Raw genomic sequence first — 6,230 nt, forward strand, 5'->3', positions numbered from 1 at the left:
GGAGACAAGTAGGGAGAGAACACAGAAGGGAGCATTCAGAGAAGAGAAAATGAATGAGTAAATATGGTGTGTGGACCCTGACCTAGTTACCTACCTAGTCATATGCTAGGAGATACTAAAAATTAAGAAACCTTGGTTCTCAAGAATGAAGGGCCCTGCCTGGATCTGCTTATTATAGGAAGGGAAATCACAAGAGATAAGGAAAGATGCTGTTCCACCTATAAGGATGGTAAGCTTACCTGTAACAACAGTATGGCTCTGAGAAGTGCTTTGGTCTGTCATCCTATTAGTATGCTTCCTTGGTGTCAGGTACAAAAGGGATGGGGTAGTGGCAGTGGAAGAGAAATCCAAGTCTGCTGTGGCTATGATTTATCTGATAATTGGATTTCACATTGAAATGGCATGGTCACCCATAGCCTTTCAGACTCCTCTGTTAAGAACCCTGTCATTTCCACCTCCTATTTTGTGCTTTTTTAGGCTTTGAGGAGGCTGTGTTGGAATGCCTGAGCCACCATCGCCTAGGCAACGATTTGGTTACTTCCCTTGGTCTCAGTGCTTCGGAGTTGGGGTTGTGGTGGCGTTTCAGATTGTGGGAGCCTCGGCTCCCAAGTTGTCCCATGATCCCAAGCAGCACCAGGAAAGTAAGCAATGAGATGTTCAGTCTGAATCGGAAACCCTTTGTATATGGCAGCCTTGCCTTTGTTGTTGCTGAGCTTGGAACTTTCCTTGCGGACCTAACCAAAATGTAACTTCAAGTACAAGATGAAAGTATTGATGTCCACTTTAATGGGGTAAAATTCTGAGGAATCTTTCATGCTTGGTTCTCAATCTGTAAAGAAGAAGGTGTTTTGGCTCTGTATTCTGAAATAGCTCCTGTTTTACTAAGACCGGCATCATATAGCACCATTAAAACTGGCACTTACTGGAGCTTGAAGGGATTATTTGTAGAGTATTTAGAAGATGAAACTCCTCTAATTAATATGATCGGTGGGATGGTGTCAGGAGTGATATTTTCCACCATATCCAATCCACTGATGTACTAAAGGGTGAGATTTAGCTTTAAGCTTGTGTATTTTGCACAAAAATAAATTGATATTGGATTAAAGACCTAAATGTGAGACCTGAAACCATAAAAATCTTAGAAGGGACCACAGAGAGTAACTTCTCTGACATCACCTTCTTTCTAGAAATGTCTCCTGACGCAAGGGAAACAGAAGCAGTAATAAACAATTGGGACTACATCAAAATAAAAAGCTTCTGCACAGCAAAGGAAAACAATCATAACTATTCAAGGCAACTTACTCAATGAAAGAAGATATTTGCAAATGGCATATCCAATAAAGGATTAGTATCCAAAATCTATAAACAACTTATAAAACTCAACACCCCAAAAATGAATAATCCCATTAAAAAATGGACAGTAGACATGAATAGACATTTCTCCAAAGAAGACATATAGATAGCTAACAGACACATGGAATGATGCTCAACATCAATTATAGTCAAGGAAATATAAATGGAAACCACAATGAGATATCACCTCACACTAGTCAAAATGGCTAAAATTAACAACACAGGAAACAACAGATGTTGGTAAAGATGTGGAGAAAGGGGAACCCTCTTGCACTGTTGGTAGAAATGCAAACCAGTGCAGGCACTCTGGAAAACAGCATGAAGGTTTCTCAAAAAGTTAAAAAAATAACTACTCTACCATCCAGCAATTGCAGTACTAATTCAAAGCACTAATTCAAAGGGATATATGCACCCCGATGTTTACAGCAGCATTATCTACAATAGCCAAATGATGGAAACAGCCCAAGTGTCCATCAACTGATGAATGGATAAAGAAGTGTGTGTGTGTGTGTGTGTGTGTGTGTGTGTATAATGGAGTATTATATATATAAATATATATATATATAATGGAATATTATATATATAATATATAGTACATTACATTATATATACTATAGTACATATGTGTATATATATAGTGTATATATATGTATATATCACATATATACACATATATAATGGAATATTACTCAGCCATAAAAAAGAATGAAATCTTGCCATTTGCAATGACATGGACGGAACTAGAGAGTATTAGGCTAAGCAAACTGAGTCAGTCAGGGAAAGACAAGTACCATGATTTCACTTATATTTGGAATATAATAAACGAAACAAAAAGAGAGAGAGAGAGAGAAAAACCAAGAAACAGACTCTTAGCTACAGAGAGCAAGCTGATAGTTACCAGAAGGGAGGTAAGTGGGGGATGGGTTAAATAGGTTATGGAGATTAAGTCGTGCACTTGTGATGAGCACTGGGTGATGTATGGAAGTGTGGAATCATGATATTGTACACCTGAAACTAATATTACACTGTAATATTAACTGGAATTTAAATAAAAACTTAAAAACAAAACAAAACAAACAAAAGAAATGGCATGGTTAACCCATTTCCTCATCTCTACCCACTTTTTAAATCTTACCCATCTTTTAGAGTTCACCTCAAACACATTCTTGTGCCTGACCCCGATGCAGGCGGTGCTTCCCCTGTGATCACGTGACACACACGTATACCATTCAGTTTGTCACCTCACCTACTGACAGATTATAAATGATTATACTCACTAGAAAAAAGCCTAACTCTTATGTGAATTCACAGAATGATCAGAGGGATCTCAGAAATGTGGCTATGCCTGTCTTCCTAACTGGATTTTATGTTCCTTAAAGACTGCGACTTGGTTTTGATTGTTTTTGCAATCTTTGTACCACCTATAGTGTGTAATGCAAAAATTCCCTCACTTACTAACATTCAATTTACAAACTTTTGTAGTAACAAAGGTTTTCGCTTGGGCAAAAGTGAAGCAATCTCTCAGTCATCAACAGATGGTTGGGTATGGTTCCCTAAGATGTGGCGATCGAGTCTCTCACTAATTAACTGCATGTCTGAAGCAGCATCATGTTATCAACTTATTTTTTATTTAAAAAAAAAAGAAAGAAAATGCAAGCCTATTTGGGAAAAAATGTATGAGGATTAAAAAATCATAATTGGCTAACAGTCACAGTTCTTTAACAAAACTTTACACAAACATGCTGAGATTTCTTGTCAAGTATCCCAGGACTTCTGAACAAATAAGCTAATGAACAGCCTTTTGGATCCTGACTTGATCATAAGTTAAAGAAGATTTTCAACTACCTACTCAATGTAGTAAGGATTCAGTATTTTTTTTTTTTTTTTGGCTACACAAAAGATTTTTATTTTTTTTAATTTTATTTAAATCCAAGTTAATTAACATATAGTGTAATAATGGTTTCAGGAGTAGAATTTAGTGATTCATCACTTACATTATCATCCAATGCTCATCTCAACAAGTGCCCTCCTTAATGCCCATCACCCCACCCAACACCCCTCCAGCAACCTTGTTTGTTCTCTATAGTCAATAAATTTTGATCTGATTTCATTTTAATTTCTTTGACTCCAAACTAAATTTTAAGCCTTTTGAAGGGAAGAGCCACATTAACTGCTTCTTTTACATCCTCTTCAAATGACCAAGCAAGGTGCTAAATAGCATGGTCAGCCATAGAAAGAGAACAAGTTAAAAGAATCATTATCAAAATAAGCCCATGGTGGGCACTTGGTGGCTCAGCTGGAGTGTCTGACTCTTGATATTGGCTCAAGTCATGATTTCGAAGTTGTGAGATCGTCTTCATTGGGCTCTGTGCTGAGCATGGGGCCTGCTTAGGATTTCTTTCTCTCCCTCTGCCCCCTCCCCTGTTCATGCTCTCTCTCTCCCTCTCTCTCTAAAATAAAAATTAGAAAAAGAAAAACCCATCGTACATATATGTGTATGAGATTCTGCATGCTAACCTAGACTTTTTCCCTCCAAGAAAGCACCCCAGAAATGAAGGGAAAGGAAAAAAATGTGGAGAGTATCTTCAGACACTTGTATACAGCAGAGTTTGTAGGTTCAGGTCAGACAGCCTGGTTTCTTCAGATGGAGGCACTTATTAAGTATATAATGTTGGGTAAGTCGTAGAGCCATTCTGTGCCTTGGTTTGCAATTCTGTAAAATGAGGGTGACAACAATAGCAGGCCCCATGTCATATAGACATTCTGAGTCTTAAAAGAATGAGGAGTTTGAAAAATAGAGCCCACAGCCCAAATCTGCTCCACCACCTGTTATTTCTAAGATAAATAAAGTTTTATTGCAACACAAAGACACACACACACACACACACACACACACAAGTTAATGCATGTGAAGTGCTAAGTGTTTTTGCCTGTCCACTAGCAAATGCTCAGTGAATGTTCGCTATTGTTTTTGTGGTGTTGGCAGTCATAGACTGGAGTCCTGGTTCTGCTGTTCTTGAGACTTGCAATTTTGTGTTTCCTTATCTGAGAAAGGGAAATATTTAAATATTTAAACCATATGATCTCTAGTACTAATTCTAACTTGGGTTATTCAGTAAAGGACATACATACAGTATTTGAAAGAGAAATTTAGGCAAGGAAAAAGAACAGAGAAAATTATTTGACAGAAAGGATTCTTCCTTCTCTTATTATACCCAAAACCAAAAGCAGCTAAGATAGGGAACAGGATACAAGAAGAGATAGTGATAGCATAAAAAGGAAGAGGAGGCAATATTTCACTCAGGGCTCTATTGCTTTTATTAACTGAGAGACAAATTCACTCAGAACTTTTAATTCTTCAAATAACAGGCATCATAAACACCATTATCTGTTTGCTTGTGCCTGTAGCGTTTACTGTAATTCCTCAGATTAAAACCACAGCTTCTAATATTACAGGACAGGGATGGAGTGAGAAAGGCTTAATGCAATTCAAGATATTCAAAGGTAAAAAGCTGCAAATGAAAATTATCACAATGAGCAAGAATAAAATTATTATAAAACTGTCACATTTCTAATATTTCATATCACTTCTGACCATAAGCTCTGCAGCTATAAAAGCAATATCTTTTACTCCCCAGTGTGCAGTGGTGATGGTTCGCATTCTTCAAGGCTTATGATGTTAAAATGCCTTTAATTATGTTCCGGATAGCTATTCATAAGGCATCCTTAAACCTCTCCAAGGTCAGCGTCTTCCTTCTCACTGATTCTCAGATCATCACTCTATGATTCTAGCTTCACTGACACAATATTCATTTTATCCTGGGGAAAGACACAATTGCTGAATTGGTCACACTGGCATCCGGGACGGGAGCAAGAATTGTCCCAGAAGGTTCCTTTGCTGGGCACTTGATGTCTGCATTGGTCTCCTCTGCCATTCTTTAGAGGTCAGCCAAACAGAAAATTCAAACTGGTACTTAATGCAATTCAAAAGCCTAAGCACTGCAAACAGCCATCACCTTTTGGGGCCATTTGGAGACCCTGAGAATCAAGCAGATGGTAAGTGGCAGAGCCCCTTACAGATTTGTGTTTCTGGCGACACCTTGTAATGGGGGACATGAAAGTAATGTTGAGTTGCCAATCGCAGTGCTAGGTGGGCACTTGAAAACTGAAAACCTAAGTCTATCGATAGTTTCTCCTGAACATAAGAAATTGCTGGCTGGGCTACATACAGTGATAGACTTTATTCTCAAGCCATTAATTTAAACACTCAGATTCCAAAACCCAAAAAAGAATCAACTTCATGGATCGCTGGCCTTGTTAACAAGTAGCAAATGGGGTAAGTTATATTTCAGGAGCACTGGCTCACCAAGTCCTTGTTAAGGGCACAGCAACTTTGGAAATGTCCTTGTTTTCAGGGATTTTCTTTCCGTTCACACACACACACACACACACACACACACACACACACACACACACCTATACATCTGCTTCCTCTATGTGAAATTTCTATAAGCCCATGACAAACAAGTGGGAGCAGGGGAACCCAGAGCCCATAGCCATTCAGAAGAAAGACCAAGTACAGAATGGGATATGAAGTCATTTCCAGGGGCCACCCAGATAATGAGGCACGACTTCATTTTCTTTTAATAATTTGTACAATAATTTTACTGTGGGTTTTCTGCTTACACAGAGAAATCTAGGCCCATTATCATAAATCTGGACAGCAGAGATGCCATGGCATAAGTTCTACTACTCAGAGATGATCACTGATAATATTTTGGTCTTTTCACCTAATCTTATTTTCAAGCATTGTTGTATGGTCAATTTGTTTTATATCTGTTCATTTCTAGCCTACACCTAATCATGATGTTTAATTA

The 6,230-nt window shown here is 38.1% G+C and overlaps 1 pseudogene; it reads left to right on the forward strand.

The window, feature by feature from the left end:
• The first annotated feature begins 499 nt into the window (after positions 1 to 499).
• On the forward strand, positions 500 to 1,043 carry LOC115513092 (annotated as a pseudogene).
• Positions 1,044 to 6,230: the final 5,187 nt, after the last annotated feature.

Source organism: Lynx canadensis, chromosome B1, assembly GCF_007474595.2.
Source record: "Lynx canadensis isolate LIC74 chromosome B1, mLynCan4.pri.v2, whole genome shotgun sequence".
In the NCBI taxonomy this organism is placed as follows: Eukaryota; Metazoa; Chordata; class Mammalia; order Carnivora; family Felidae; genus Lynx; species Lynx canadensis.